Source organism: Gymnoscopelus braueri (genome assembly GCF_963280865.1).
Source record: "Gymnoscopelus braueri genome assembly, chromosome: 14".
NCBI lineage: Eukaryota > Metazoa > Chordata > Actinopteri > Myctophiformes > Myctophidae > Gymnoscopelus > Gymnoscopelus braueri.
The window spans coordinates 19,539,167-19,556,402 of NC_137619.1; the positions used below are offsets into that span (position 1 = coordinate 19,539,167).

General features: G+C 39.9%; 1 long non-coding RNA gene across 1 annotated transcript in view; it reads left to right on the forward strand.

The window, feature by feature from the left end:
* Positions 1-17,236, forward strand: part of LOC308099944 — an 85,789-nt gene that overhangs the window by 25,433 nt on the left and 43,120 nt on the right. Inside the window, exon 2 of the long non-coding RNA XR_013934401.1 lies at positions 11,954-12,013. This is a non-coding gene — a long non-coding RNA (uncharacterized lncRNA). The remainder of the gene's footprint in view (positions 1-11,953; positions 12,014-17,236) is intronic.

Genomic DNA, 17,236 nt, shown 5'->3' on the forward strand with positions numbered 1-17,236 from the left:
GGGTAGGTTACTATGCTTCAGCCATGACACATTGGGGTAGTCCACTCCCAGTCCCGGTTAAGGGTATTCTGAAATAATGTCACCTTTAATTCATAGAACATGCATTTCTCCCTGAAGTCACCACGTCTACAACGCCATGACTATTATGGTGGAAAGTAGCCTACCGCTTCAACTTCTTGTCCCCATCTTGACCCTTGGCTGGGTTCTTTGTCAGTCTCTGTCCTGATTGGATGGTGTTGAACTTGACCCTGCCTCAACCTTCTGTTCAAGACTTCTGAGCTTTAGCGTCCTGGACACTGCACTATTCATATCATAACCATCACACTATGCTCTTATAACCATAATGTAATGCTTATAAAGGAATTATTAACCACTTAAACCCAATATGCTTGGTCGACCGGAGTCTCCCAGGGGTCTATTCTAGTGCCCCTCCTTTTTTCCCTCCACACCTAATATCTTTGATAACTAATCTACCAGCTCACAATGCATGGAAATGTGATACGTTGTGAGCTTGCAGATCGGTTATTTTAGCCCAGTGTTTGCCATATTCATGTGGTTAATGCCTAATTTATGCCCCGATGACGGTATCGTGTGCTGAAAAGAGATGATCTATAAGCTCACAACACATCGCGGATGTGACACGTTATGAGCTTGTAGATTATTGTAATTGGGAGTATTTCTTTTACAGATATTTTTGGCACACAACACTGATACTCATAGTTTGGTTTGGGCCTGATCGTAAGTGATGAAAATAAACTCCAGAAAGGCTAGTTTGTGGGCCTTTTATTACAGAAATACAAATACAGGAACTGCCACCACTACTGTATGGACACATACAGGTGGTTTCGACCATTATTTGCATCTGTGATGTCATTATATTGAAGCTTTGCATTAACTACTTTAATGTGTGTGGAAATGTGTGCATCATCAAAGACAGCAGTGAATCTTACATGGGTGTGCTTGTGCATGCATTCATAATATGCTGTGTGTGTGTGTGTGTGTGTGTGTGTGTGTGTGTGTGTGTGTGTGTGTGTGTGTGTGTGTGTGTGTGTGTGTGTGTGTGTGTGTGTGTGTGTGTGTGTGTGTGTGTGTGTGTGTGTGTGTGTGTGTGTGTGTGTGTGTGTGTGTGAGAGGCACCTACTTAGTCATACTCATTTTGCAAGATAAGATAACACTTTTCTTTTTTTTACATAAAGCAGTCACCTTAAGGATTACATACACATTCCAAGGCTATGAAGTATATCATTAGGGTAATATATCGTACAACTTAATGTCTATATGCCTCTTCACTCTGAACAGTACAAAAGTGTTGCCCAATACTGACCAAAACAAATTCATATAGCAATTGTAAATGCTGTGTTTGGGATTATATTTGAGATACATGTGGCCACACACTTTCTACATTCAGGACCTGAAAAGATGAGGGTGGAAAATGGAAATACTAATTTTGAGATGCAAATGAGGAAAATGCAAAGTTGGATTTGTAGGGCGAGGGATTCCACACAGCAGCAGAATACATCATTTAAGAGGCTGTCTGAAACTGTTTTCCATCGATAGAACATCTATTATTGAACGTCATATTATTTAGACTCTGTAAAGGAACAGCATCTGGGCTCTCATTAATGTACTCCCTGAGGTAATTACTGTGTGATTCACAGGGACTGTTTTCATTGGAGCCACCCAGCTGACAGGAACTAAATTCCTTTATGCTTTTGGCCTCCTCTCCTCTCCTCTCCTCTCCTCTCCTCTCCTCTCCTCTCCTCTCCTCTCCTCTCCTCTCCTCTCCTCTCCTCTCCTCTCCTCTCCTCTCCTCTCCTCTCCTCTCCTCTCCTCTCCTCATCTGGGTGGACAGTCAATCTACCTTGATGGAGAAGTATGTATTTCAACATAATGGGGTGAACATAGCGACAGGACCCGTCTTTGACTATAACTATGTTTAGGGCTCGGTGAGGGTAAAATCTGCTCATTCGTTTTTATCGTCAATGGCGATATGTTTTATCCCTGCTTCTGGTCAGGCTGAATTAACTTTTATTACATTTTATTTATACGTTTATTTGACAGGGACAATACAAAAAACTATTTATGAAGTTATAAAAACATGAAACATGAAACATTGTATGAAGGGTTTCAAGCCAAGGCTAATTTGCGACCCCTGTCCCTTGATAGGCCTTTCTATACAAATATCTACCTAGTTAAAAAATACTCCAATTACAATAAGCACATGCAAGAAGCTCTAATCTAAGTACAAAAGCATGCATTTCCTTTATAGAAATATGGTATGTTTGATGATATCATAATTAATTCAACAATTTAATTAAAATGTATGTTAACCACATTAACTCTGGCATCGCTCTTTTGGACAAATTTCCCAAATTTGTCAATAGGTATTTAATATTTCTCACATATTTAAAAGATCTTTCAAAAGCTTCCAAATTATTTTGAAATTCTTTTTTAAAGTGCAAAAATTGCAGATCTGAGCTCACAGATTGCTTTTTATACTTAGGAAAATACCCCCCTCCTGTTTTGTTTAGTTTTTTACTAATGGAACCCTGACTATGATGGACAGTATGACACTCCAAGGCAGATATAGCAGTAAGTCATAGCTGACATTTTGAGAGACGTTTTGTGCACTTTGTTACGGTACATTACATGACTGTCTGACCATGCAATCATGTGAGTGTGCATGCAGGCATGTCTATTTATGTGCATGTGGGCAGATAGGTGCTTTGGTTGTGTCCATGTCGCCCTTTGCAAATACAAATATTATCAATGCTAATATAAGAAACATAATAGAAACTGAAACAGTGACTCTCATTACCCTCCCTGCATGCTTACGCGGTAGAGTGTTGAAATTTGCGCGTGTGTGTGTGTGTGTGTGTGTGTGTGTGTGTGTGTGTGTGTGTGTGTGTGTGTGTGTGTGTGTGTGTGTGTGTGTGTGTGTGTGTGTGTGTGGTCATGAAACCTTTATCAGTAGGCTGTCCTGAAGTGATGACAGCATTTGGATCATGGTCAACTGTCAAGGTCAAATTTACATAGTAAGCAGCAATATCGTAGGAACGGACAAGAGAACAAGAAATGTTGGTTGGGTCTCTTTCTACTCCCAACTTTCCTCTTTTCTTCCATATGTCTTGTAAATAGACATGGCAAGGCCAAGAAATTGCATGTACTGGTAGATAAGGAGTAGTGCAACAATGGACATCAGTTCTCATTTCCAAATTCATGGGAATCTCCTCTCTTCTCCTTTGCGTCATTTATCTATTGTTCTCAACCAGAGTGACTTACAGTAAGTGCAGCCACATTAATTAACTAAAGTGGAGTGCATCCATCACAGGGGTTTGCTGCCCACTAGATATCATGTCAGACTGCTGTCTGTATGTGCATGTGTTTGTGTACATGTGCAGACGTGTTTCTGTGTGTATTTGTGCATGTACTTGCATGTACTTGTGCATGTACTTACTGTGTGTGTGTGTGTGTGTGTGTGTGTGTGTGTGTGTGTGTGTGTGTGTTTGTGTGTGTGTGTGTGTGTGTGTGTGTGTGTGTGTGTGTGTGGGGGGGGGGGGGGTGTGTGTGTGGGGGTGTGTGTGTGTGTGGGGGTGTGTGTGTGTGGGGGTGTGTACTACATGGGTGTGTGTATTTTTTCTCTCATTTGTCATCGCACATACCCTGCAGAGAGACTCTCTGGCAACAGAGGCAATATCCCCCGGTACACCACAGCTGCAACCCGCAGTCAGTGAAAGCACAGATTAATGACTGCTGCAGTTATAGCACTGCAGTCATTTCCAAATATTACCTGTTGAGGATGGAATAACAGTGCAGCATGCATTCCAAATGTTAGCTACAAAGTGTTAGCTGCAAAAAAAATCTTATTTTTTAAATCTATTTTAATGAGGGTCGGCATATTGACTGACAATCAGTTGAGTACATGTCAGGAGCGTGGGAGCGACATGTTTGTATTCCTTTACTGGAAACAATCTGTGTGTGTGTGTGTGTGTGTGTGTGTGTGTGTGTGTGTGTGTGTGTGTGTGTGTGTGTGTGTGTGTGTGTGTGTGTGTGTGTGTGTGTGTGTGTGTGTGTGTGTGTGTGTGTGTGTGTGTGTGTGTGTGTGTGTGTGTGTGTGTGTGTGTGTGTGTGTGTGTGGGCGGGCATGCATCCATAAAGCTGTATATTCGCTGACTGGAAATTTGCACAGACAATTCCCAGTCTTTCAGCCAGTCATGGTCCCATGGCTGAACATTCAGAAATCATCAAAGAAAGTCACTGAATGCACTTTTTCACTCTTAAACCATGGGTCCTTTCTGTCCAATTTTTATTGCACACTTGTTGTTTGTGTACTGTACAGTCATATGTTTTTCCACCCACAGCACTTTCTATTCATTTGTACTTTAGGCCCCCATACCAAATTGAGTCAAAAGCCTTTTGAAAGCCAACATGTTAATTTGGAGTACACGCCTGTCAATCAGTGTGGTTAAGGTATGGGCGTGGTCAGCAGTTTGGGTCTGAACTTTGTGTTCAGAGAGGAAATATATAAGAATTTAGGTTTTGGGGTATTTATATTGCGAAGATCGCTGTTTACACAGATACTGTACCTCTGTAAGTTTATAAATTATACAAATTTGTCTCTATGTGTATGGGAGTAATCAGTCCTTTATTCCACAACTCAAGAAAATGTCATATATTATATTAAGAGTCATTTTGAGCAATTTTACAATTGCCAATTGACATTTTCCAGTGTAGTGGTTAAACATGGCATTTAGAATGCCATCAGCACCAGGATTAGGGTTATTTCCACTCTTCTGTTGTAATGGGGAAGTTAAGTGTGTTTTTGTTATCCTTTACAATTCCTTCCATTTTTGTTATTTGTCTTTGATGGTTGTGGATTTTTCATGGGTGCCGGAATAATTAGAACTTGATGAAGCCCTGCATGGACGAAACGTTGTTCATTTTTGGTTATAATAAAAAAGAAAGGTTTTGAAAGGGAGTTTATATTCATCAACTGTTCAGTTAAATTTTGTCTCTGGTTTATTGTTATTTCTTAGATCTGAGGGTATTTTTTATAGCATTTGAGAGCCTCACAATACTGAAGGCATAACATATAATCTCATTGGTTCCTACAGTAGCTGTTTAGACATTTTTCGGAGGTTTGTTTTGGTCAAACAATTAGATAATCTAATTTGTACCCTTTTGTTTGCGCAGTTTCATTTTACATTTTTCTGCAATTTCTTTAAAGATGTTGATACGTGTACTGTAACGTTACACGGCCTGATTTTCACCTTCAGCACTGATAGGGGGGGAAAAAAAACGAGGATTGCATCACACATTGATTATCTCTTGACATGCCCTTAGATTTGAAGTTGCCCAGGTGCTGTTTACACAGATACCTCTGTCTGTCTGTCTGTCCATTGTCCTTTAGCATTGTGTATTTTGTTCATTTCGGAGAAGACTAGTGGTATCCTCAGAGGCAACTAATGCAGGTCCTTAAAATAAAGTGTACATAATGATTTATCAAGTGCCGTAATGCCCTGTCTTAACCCTTGAACTGCAACCAATACATACTGCCAGCGTTACAAATACCGCAAAACCTGTTTAGCGGTGAGGCACACTTTATCACCCGGCCGTCGAAGACGGCATTAGTCAAACTGGTTGATGTGCTTTCTCAGATTAATTACGAAGCTCCATTTGTTATCCCAATAGCCTGTCTCTTAACACCCATGCCGTTATGGCCTGAACTCTGGCAGGTTAAAGACATGGGTTTATTTGTCTATAATTTCATGAATATGCGTCAATGTGTGTAAATTTCATCGTAAAATTATACAAGCTACTGTAACAACCACCACCGCATTCATTAACATTTACAGTAATTTCAGTCAGATCCACACATATCCTTGTCAGTCATGGTTTGGAAGGACATTTATGGCCTCTTAATTAGCGCAAATTTACACATTTTGCGTTTCATCAAAATCACCATATAATTGAAAGCATAACACACACATCTATGCCTCCACCGTTGTCCAAATACATCCATGCTCAAAATTTCACCTTTGATGGTAATTTAATACAAATCCATGCATGGGAGCACGATCCAGCATAGAGACGAATTTTCTATTTTCATGTGTTCTCTTGTCCAGCACCTGATATTTTATTGTTTGGATGTGTGCTTTTGTAAACCTTTTGGCACGTCCTCATAACAACTTGTAACTACTCTCCAAACGACAGGCCTCTGGAGACACTTGATCTGTGTTTGTGGTGTTAAATAGTGTGACTAGTTTTCCTACACCTGCCTTGGGGTTTTCTCTGTTGAATCACTCACTGGTGAATTTGTGGTTGTTAAACCTATACTCCAGCGCCTTCCAAATCACCGCACATGCAAACTTGTTAAGAGAACAACGGGAGAGCTAAGATCAGGGAGGAAGAAGAAGCTACTGGGTGTAAAATCCAATGAGAGCCCATGAAGCCTCCAATAAACTAGTGGTTTCTAGGTTTTGGATACTGAATCAGAAGGCCAAGTTCAGAGGAAAACCGTAGTGGCACTTTCACAGAGAAACCACAAATTGTAATTTTGCGGTTTGACTACACTTGAATATACGTATAGTTACTTGGAATTACATTTTAGTGGTTATCAGAGTTAAAAATAAATGGCTAAAATTACTCTCTACAGGGCACAATACGAGGCTTCTGAAAACCAGCGATGAGTGAAGACCTTCATTTCACCATTACTTAGGGCAGTTCTTCACTATGGCCTTTGTTCTACTTTTGTTCCCCGAGTTCACCCTCAGAGCCATTGGTTAGCCCCAGGCATCTTACTGCCCCCAGTAGCTTCAGGAAACTCAGTTTAATTACAGTCAAGGCTATTATGACAGGCAAATTTCACTAGATATTAAGGTAGCTATCATTACACACAGTCTTTCACAGTGGGTTTTTCTTTCTACAACAGCACATTGTTCTGAGTGGTATTCCACGTCCAACATGTGTAATCCATCTCTTTATGTCGTGGCAAAATGATGAAGAACCCTGAGGAGTCAGGAGGCATTTTAAACTGTCAGCGGGTGTAATGGTGGAGGTGCGTGGAGACTGACAGTGATGTAAATGGATGTTTGCCATTTATCGGAGACTTTTTCATTATGCCAACCTCTGTGTGTGTTAGATGGACAGGGAATTTGTCTTGACAGTGCGTGTGTGAGACGCGTGTGCGTGTGTGTGTGTGTGTGTGTGTGTGTGTGTGTGTGTGTGTGTGTGTGTGTGTGTGTGTGTGTGTGTGTGTGTGTGTGTGTGTGTGTGTGTGTGTGTGTGTGTGTGTGAGAGAGACGTGTGTGTGTGTGTGTGTGTGTGTGTGTGTGTGTGTGTGTGTGTGTGTGTGTGGCTGCACGCGTGTGTATGTTTCTACGCAAGATACAGTAGTGTGTGTGTGAAACATGCCATTGAGTAAGACAATGTACGTTCTGTATTTGTCTTTGTATGTCTGTAGAGTAATGTTGCAATTTTTCAGTCAGGGTATTTTAATTGTGTCTAATTCAGACTATATGACGGCTGTGTGTGTTTGTGTGAGTGTATTAAACTGTCAAAGACTACAGTATCTATAGCATTTATCCAATTTCCTCTTTATTGTATACAGCACTGCACCAGAGGACAGTACACAGTAAAAATCTAACTCTCAGAGTGTACAAATGGATTCCATTTCTGCACTCTCAGAGTTAAATGAGCACAGAGGATTTTACTGTGTGAGAGAGACAGGTGGAGGCAGAAGGAGTAAGACAGGTTCACGCCCAGAACTCGCATCACTGAAAGTAGAGGACATTCACTCTGCCACACCATTCCACATATGTTGTCTTGCCTTTTTTTGTGTCCTCATGTCCTGCACATCTGTTTATGGGCCCAAGCTATGACACAACTGGCCAAAATACAGCACTCGCCAATGTGTTTTGCTAAAATTGAGTTTAAAAGCCTGTGGAAAGAAAGGTCTACATAGTGGGGAAAATACTACTCTCTCTCTCTCTCTCTCTCAATTTGTTTTTAGCTGATCTTTACCAATTGTGTATTTTAGCTCTTAAACCTGTACGTGTGCTGTGCAGTGCAATATGTGTGACTTTGTGTGCTACTTCTGCTACAGTACATAAACATTAAAATAGCTCCAGGATACTGCTCATATTTTTATTGGCATATGAAGGGCTTTGTTAGCAAACGATGCAGGGTTTCATGTTCGGGAGAAGTTCATGAAGTCTTCATTTATGCTTTATGCAGTTTAGAAATTTGATTACACTTGTGGGCTAGTCTAAACAAAAAGTTAGTTTAACCCTGCCACTTAATATACAAAGCCATTAAGCTACATTGTTTAAGCTTTTAAAGCCTTCTGTGGAGATTTCCTAGTTTGAGTTTGTCAACATTCTACTTTGGATTCAAGAGTTGAAATTATTAGGTGGGGCTTATTACTAATAATAATACTCCTACCACTACCACTAATGAAAAATAAGAATAAATAATGACATGAGGAGATTTTATCTTATTTATTTAAAGCTTTGTCTTTCATAATTTGCATATTGTCGTCCAATTTGAATGAGGAATATAGTTTGGATGCTTGTTAAGTGTAGGGTGACACGCTATCTGAGAGCATTCCCGCTGCTCTCCAGCCCTCAGCATGTCAAACCAAAACAAAGTCTGACAGCATTTATGTCAAAACAAAACAAAAAGGAAAGCAAGGGGACATCCACTGCTGGAATGTGCATCAGTGTGTATTTTTAGTCAAAAATCATAGCCTGAAATTTCCTTTGTTTTCTTTGATGACATATTGCAGTGTGTTCTTCTCCGTGGGTCGGCGTGTCAGTCTAATCCAATGAGTGGGTTGAAATTGCTCGAGGAAACACTGATGTGTCACGATGTCAGTGGAGGGTGGCTGAGTGGCACGACACACTGTAGGCTACTGTACTGTAGAGTGAAATCCTCAGTGTTACTTTAACTCGGCCTAATGGTGGCGCTGTAACAGCCCACTTCACCTTTTGGTCTATACCTCTTGAACTGTAGGTCGTACAATCAAAATCCTTTTTTGATTGTTATTAATGTCAACTGGTTATGGTAGAAATACTGAGTGAAAACCCAGGTCCAAACACACCAACCTTCTTGTTTATAACAGGGTTACATGCTGATATATCCCACCAACATTCTTGTTTTTAACAGGGTTGCATGCTGATATATCCTCTCCCTGGCTCTTAATTTGGTGACAACATTGACCATATTATTGAATTTACAACCAACACTTAAACATCACTGTTTTCACCTATTTCTCTCAGTCTCAGACTGTCTCCCTTCCTCCTTTTTTAGTCACACCCCTCTCAGAAGAAACGTGTAGGTAGACTAGAATTGATTGACACTTGGCTCCCCAATTACATTGTGTCCATTAGCTTGGACATCAGTGGGCCTGGCAGTTTAGCCAAGTAGTTAGTACTGCTGCCTGTGATATGAGAAACTGGCGTTCAATTCCCCATCTGCATGCTTGTTTTTGTTGTATTTTCTGTTTACTAAAGAGCTGAACAAACACTATACAGCAAAGATTACTCTATATTCTTATCGGAATGTAAAGTTTTGAAAAACATATCGTCTTTAACTCAGAAAGTGTACAAATGTAACAAAATGGCATTTTGGATACTGATTGTTTCTCTGACAAAGGTCTGAGGAAACACAGCACACTTGGCTTGGGATTTCATCCAGTGGGGGCACCATTGAGCCACATCTAGGTCATGAAAGTACATTTTGTTGCAAACTTGGACCCATCTGGTAAAGATATCACCAGGAATGTTGTATTCAAGTGATTTATATCAATAAACTACTACTACTACTACAAAAAAAATTATTTGGTGTGCCAACACAAGATTAGTACAGTATGGATTTACAGTGAGCAAATAATAAACAGGAGCCAGGAGAAGGAATACAAAACAAATTCCAGAGTGTTCATTTAGCTCGGAAAGAGTAAAAATCAACCCTTGCTGGTCAATTATTACACTTTCGGCTACTACAGTTCTACTGCGTAGGGGACAAAGAGGGAGTTCATGACTACAAATCAAGGAAAGACTGATACAATTATTTGCAAGTTGGATTAAAGTCTGCTGTGCTATATTAATCAAAAAGTGTTTATGTTTTATCAGTTAAGCAGAGTTCTGTTTTGCCAGCTGTGTCTATTTATTTACATGTGTTTACAGTGCCTCAGTGAGCATGTGGCTTTTGTACCACTTCTTGTTCTGTGTGACTGACAGGAGTGGGGTCAGAGAGTGGCATTGTGGCTCACAAATAACAGACGGTTTTATACAGCAGTGTGTTTGTCCTGTAAGTCTGTGCGTGCGTATATATGGTTGTGTGGGGGTGTGCACGTTTTGTTTTTGTGCATCTTCTGTTGTGTGTGGATGCATGCGGTCGACCATTTACATCTGTCTGGACTTGAAGGACCCCATAAACCACGACATGTAAACCTGGGATTTTGTTTGTATTGGTGGTGCCGTGCATCACATAAATACATGGAGGATTCAGGAAAGATAGTCACATTATTTCATACTGCAAACCTGTGCTGTAGATGTTTGTAGAGGTCCCCCCAACAACAATGTTTTTAATCCTCGCTAACAAGAATAACACATGACCTAACAGAGGTCACCATGTGCCATTAACATGCGTCCTATTGGGTTATAATCAGAGACATATCTGACCACATTGTTACGCATCTCATAAAACCAAATGTAATTAAAAATATATATATATGTCCAGGGAATTCACCATCTTTGTAGGGGAAGAGCAGCAATCTGCATTTTGCATGGGATAATGTGTATATCAGGGGTGCATTTTAATGCCAGGTGTAAATACAATGCGGCTGAACACCACTGTATCTAAGCCTGGAAAAGAAGGCAAGAAAGATTGTTTAATTCATATTTATTTAGATTTTCAGTAATACATAATATACAGTAGTGCCTCTGTTTGTGATTTAGGCATTCCTCCCTACTCAATGATCTGAAAATTAAAGTTGCTTTAGCTGTCTCTTTGTTTTCTATATATGCCGTTAAAATAAATTATCTTTGGTTACACAATTGAGAGCTGGTATTCTTCCCCTGGTTGGGTGATTCCAAAATAAGTGCAATTAGGGTAAAGTGGAAAGTGAGTCCCATCTTTTTAGTACCGTTTAAATAATGATGACTTATTTTTTATGTAAATTGTGTATGTTTACGTAAGTGTCTCATAAGATCCCTCAACAAAATCGTGGAATATTCTGGTATTTAAATTAGCAAAAATGTGAATATATATTTCTTAATTTTTGTGTATTTAATATTGCTAACTATTCCAAAGTTTGGAAAATATATATATTTTTTTCTTTTATGTTGTTATACACAGTAAAATCATCAGTGTTAATTTATGTAACAAATGTAAAGATTTACAAATTTGACCGATAATTACATTTCTACACTCACAGAGGTAAAAATGGATAAAGGAACACTGAGGATTTGAATATGCGTAAAAGTAAGTAAGTTCCCCGACCTCCCAATGTCAGGGTGGACACTCTAACCACAAGGTCCCTGAACTGGTTTAAATGGGGCCATATGTTTTGTTTTAATAGTACTTTTAGGCTGTGTGTCCACCAAAATGTTAAACATTGTTTAACACTCGGCGACCAGATAAAAACGCCAGACGTGAATGAGCAGTGCATTGAAAACTATTCAAAACTTAAGCTCAGGAGAACAACCCCTTACTGAAAGCTACTTTTAATCATTGCTTGATAATTACATGACATAGTTCCCTTGTGCTACAAATCTCGAATATGGTGACTTGTACATTATAACCTTAAGTAATCATCAGGTACATAATGATATATGAAACAATAGCTCCTTACATTTATACGATATAACATGACACCTGAACGTCTCTGTCCAAGGCAGTACAGTATTTCCTGCATCCTAACAGATTATATGTTTTTGCTTGTTTGTTTCAGCTGGGACAATGCTGGGCCAGATGTGAAACATCATACCAATGTGATGGACAGCTACAGGAGGTGAGACGTGTCCATGGACATGACAGAGAGGAGTTGTCTTCAGCCTGTGTGATAATGCAGTCCCACAGAGTGATAGTGATGATGATAATAATAATAATGACAATAATAATAATAATAATGACCTCCAAGAGAACCTTAAATTTGCATCTAATGGTTTCAATGGCATCAATGGAAATACAATTATATTTGGCAAAATAGTTTTTAAATAAATATTATGACTATCTGTGAAACAATAAAACTTTAGGGACAGAAGGTTGAGTTCACCGGCTGAGTTAAATCAGTTACAGTATATACAGTGCGTCTGTACAAGATTTGCCCTGAGGCGAACTAGTTCCTTTGTTGTCTTTAATTTTATTATCTTATTTTTTTTACTTGATCACCCACGCCTGGCAGGCATAATGTACTTATTCATTTATTATTCATTCCCACGCACTCAAAGTTACTGGCTTAAACTAGGGAAGATTTCTTTAAAGGCTGGATTTGCTTTTCTTTCCCAACAAAGCCTCTTTTAAGTGTCAACGTGAAGACACGGATCTGTGAGATAAAGTTGTTTTGTGTAGACGAGTCGAACCCCCCTTTTTGTCAAGTTTTAAAGGTCTTGCCTGCAGGCGCTACTAGCCTGTGGTTAATTACTTCTCCAGAGAGAGAGAGAGAGAGAGAGAGAGAGAGAGAGCAGAGAGAGAGAGCAGAGAGGGAGGGAGAGAAATCAAGACTCTTTAGAGTAATGGAGAGGGAATAAGAGAGAGCTAGTCTGTGGGTGAGTCAGAGAGTGTCAGAACAAGGCAGACAGAGACTGTGTGTGTGTGTGTGTGTGTGTGTGTGTGTGTGTGTGTGTGTGTGTGTGTGTGTGTGTGAGTGAGGGAGGGAGGGAGTGTGAGTGTGTGAGAGAGAGAGAGATTAGGAGGAGGGACACTATAAATGGCAGCCTATAAAGCTGAGTATGCTTCTCGTTTTTGGATTCCTGGGTAGTTGAGTGCAGACTAGGTTAGCAGTAAGCACTGCAGAAGTGAATCTTGGCTGTGACTGAATTTCAGACCTTACACACCAGTTAAACAGGAGAGACTGCAAATTCTAGCCTTGTATGCAAGATGCAAGTGACATGTTTTTTTTTTTTTTTAACATCAGCCATAGCCTTCACCTGGGCCTCAAAATCAACCATCTCTGGATCAGGGCCCACTTGAAAATCTCAAAAGCTTAACACGGCACCTGATAGGCCGTTTTAATCAATCGATTGTGTTCCGGTTTGGATCTATCGAACCATCACAGTATACATTAAATTCCTATTTATCTGTATCACAATGAAAACTCACTTTTCAAGTTCTTTTTTTTTTACATAATATATATATATTTATGTTATCATTAAAATCATAGTTTTTTTTGCCAATATTTGAGGGTCCACTTGCAGTATCCTCACAGCCCACCAGTGTGCCCCAGCCCACAGGTTGAGAAACACTGATTTAGGCAACACTCTTATCCAGAGTGACTTGCAGTACTGGAGGATGAATGCAGAGGAAACACCTGCTCATATACTGTATGTATGAGCCTGTTCAGCTCATATGGGACATCTGTATGATTTAATGTCATCTACTAAAGGAGTAGTTCACCCAAAAAAGTGACTATCAATTACACACCCTTGAATTCATGGAAATGTTTTTGTTTTTGTCGCATTCCTGAGCCAATAATTTGATGACCGGGTCATCGGTCAGCAGGAGACTCAGCTACCGAAGACTCCGCCAGTGGGGTGTGTAATTGATAGAAAACAAGTAATTTTTTGGTTGAACTATTCCTTTAAGTGACAAAGGAGTGAAATTATTTAATGACTAATTTAAAATGTCAACCGGGTTAAACAAGGGGCCTTACAAAAAACCTCTCAACTGTTAATAATGTTTTTTTTAAAGAAAGCAAAACGTCTTGGAGGCCCCAGAGCGTGCATTTAAAGGTCATTTATTTTTAGCAGCTCAAGGGTTAAGTGAGTTATAAGTAAGTCATACTGTTCGTATATGATGAGTAAATCTAATAATACACTTAATAATCTTGTCAAACTTGCTCAAAACAGAATATAATTTCAGCAAAACACACATCATAAGGAATCTTTTCAGCTTTTGAAAAGCTTAGTGTTTGAAAATGATGCATTTTAATCCGAAAGCAGTTAAATGTTTCACTTCAGGAAAACACAGGAATCTTAATTTTTCACATGAATGAATGAATGACATTAAACATGCCAATCTGTGTTGAATTAACAAGAAGGCTCAGTTCAGTTCAGATGCAGTATGGCCTGAATTCTCAAAGATACAAACGGCTATTTATCTGACCAAGCTCAGCGTGTCAACTTTAGATGTGCTCACCTTTGCTCTCAAGGATTTTGACTTGTAGATGACAGATCAGGTATGTGGAACTTTCTCAACCAGTCATAGCTCCAAATGTAGGTCATGTTTTGCGCTGTACTATGTAAACGTAAACAAACCTTTATCGGCCCCAAATTCCAGGTAAAACTCATGATTAGGTAACACACTATCAGCAAACCTCAGGATTAATCACGTCTCGAGCGTAATAAAGGTAGAGATAAATATTCATTAGCCTGGTACACACTAAAATATTCAGTGTTCATTTATCCATTTGTAACTCTGAGAGGGAACAAATCTAACCAAATGTAATGATTATAATGTGAGATGTTATGTTTAAAGGGAAATAAAGCTATACACTATGGCAGTGGTTTCCAAACATTTTAGATCCAAAATATACCTTTGGGGTCTACCTGGGACTCAAAATCACAAAAATGCATATTTAATAGCCCTATTTAATAGTTTTAAGATAATTATTTTTTAAATGGTAGGAGAAAACAAAAGATTGCGACCCATAAAATGCGTCCGTGACCCAAAAATGTGTCCTGACACTGTTGGGGAAACACTGCTATACAGTATGGGGTTTCCCAGAAACCAATGACAAACATTCTGATATGCAAGGAGTTGAATCCTTGACTTTTGCGTTGGAGATAAGAGTTATCATCGAGCAAGTCAGGACTCACACTGGCTCATCTTGACACGGTTAAGTGAGGTCACAAATTTACTCAAAAATAAGCTTGTAACTACACACACACATACACACACCCATAGGCTGCATACTATATATAGCTATCTATCTACACATAATAATTGGTGAGGTCACCCAAAGGGGTTTCCCTGAAGGGGTTTCCTGTTGTCTACATTTTGCCTGCATGGGTCCTTCAAACAGCTAGCTCATTTGTATACACAGAACTGGCAAATTAGCTTCAGTTGTCCAATTATACTGGTGCATATCAAATAATTTATGTATTACAGTGTTTCTTGAAAATATATTGTAAATATTCCAATTCAATATATGAAAAGCGTTTAACAGTGTTTGGGCCTTTCAAAACATAATATTTGCAATTCTTCTTCAAAGGTTATTCTCTTGCTTGCAATTATTTTTGGGGGGATTTTTTATTATTATTACAGATTACACATGTCCCAGTTCATATTGCATTTTCACTATGCAGCACAACATGAATTGCCCTGAATTGCTAGCAAAACACCTTCTATTGATGTGGCTGGATTGAAATGATGAGGTATAAGCATTAGACAGAATATTGTAGGTCAAGCTGGGGGTAACAGGGAAAGTACACTTTTTTTTGACATTCTGATGAGGTTGAGGTCATACACATATGTGAATAAACGCCTCCACACACACACACACACACACACACACCCACCGTGGTCTGCTCATTTGCTTGTTGGCTGTTAGTGCTGTATACGTCTAGACAGATAGACACAGGCAAACCACATACTGTATACACACACTGACATGAAACTCTTTACCCACATGGGCATGCAAAACACACACACACACACACACACACACACACACACACACACACACACACACACACACACACACACACACACACACACACACACACACACACACACACACACACACACACACACACACACACAGCTGTTCCGGTGTCAGTGGAGTTATCAGTATATTCCAGGAGATGGTCTATAAATGGTTTATCTTTGGTAGTCTGTAGGGACAGAGAGGCAGCCTGCATGGTCAAAATGTGTATGTGCGTGCGTGCGTGCGTGCGTGCGTGCGTGCGTGCGTGCGTGCGTGCGTGCGTGCGTGCGTGCGTGCGTGCGTGCGTGCGTGCGTGCTTGCGTGTGTGCGTGCGTGAATGTGTTTGCCACATCTTGGTACAGTTTTTAATTCTCAATAGTAAAAAATAAATACATAAAAAACGTTCTTCACAGAAGACCACAGATGGATTTAAAGCGACGCAGCCAGTTATTAAGTCAGACAGACAGGTGGTCTGAGAAACAGACAGAGACAAGCAAACATAAACACTGTAGCGGTTATTGCACACGGATAGACGGGCTGGGTGACAGACAGGCAGGTATAGACAAAGGCTGTCGGACAGAAAGGTAGACAGACAGATAGATAGATAGATAAAAACAAACAGGGACACAAAGAGAGGTAGGCATGAAGACAGACACATAAACCAAATGGTAGGCGAAGTTAGACATGGAGATAGACAGATAGAAATAGACAGCGAGACAGACAGACAGACAGGCAGGCAAGGAAACAGTGAGAGAGTAAGACAGACAGACAGACAAACAGACAGACAGGCAGGCAGGCAGACAGACAGTCTGCTCAGGTGAAGCTACTGTATCTCAATGCCACTCTGAAAACAGTGAGTCACTGCAGTCTTTGCCTCGCAGATGTCAGTCAAGTGTAAACAGATACTCATCAAAACGTGCTCCACATGCACTCTGGCTCTTCCACGTTTCTCTGTGTGTGTGTGCGTGCGTGCGTGCGTGCGTGTGTGCGTGTGCGTGCGTGCGTGCGTGCGTCTGCCTACTTACTGTACACACGTTCTCTGACATTGTCGACCTTGACACACATTAGCCACTGCACACAATCTTCTCTCTCCCTCTTATCACAATATCGCTCAGCTGGTTGGCTTTTATTTGACTTTCTAAAGAGTTCAACTAGAGTACATGGTTAATTACATCAACCGGAATGTACACAGATATTAGCAAACATTAAGCTCTGTGGTGAAGAAAATATGTGAAGCAGAACCCAAGTACAGTACAGCCCTCTATATCATTCTAAAGCTAAATATACAAGTAATTGAATTATTGTATCTAAGGGACTGACCAACTAAACAACTAATACAGTTTGCCTGGTGGCCTCACACACACAGTA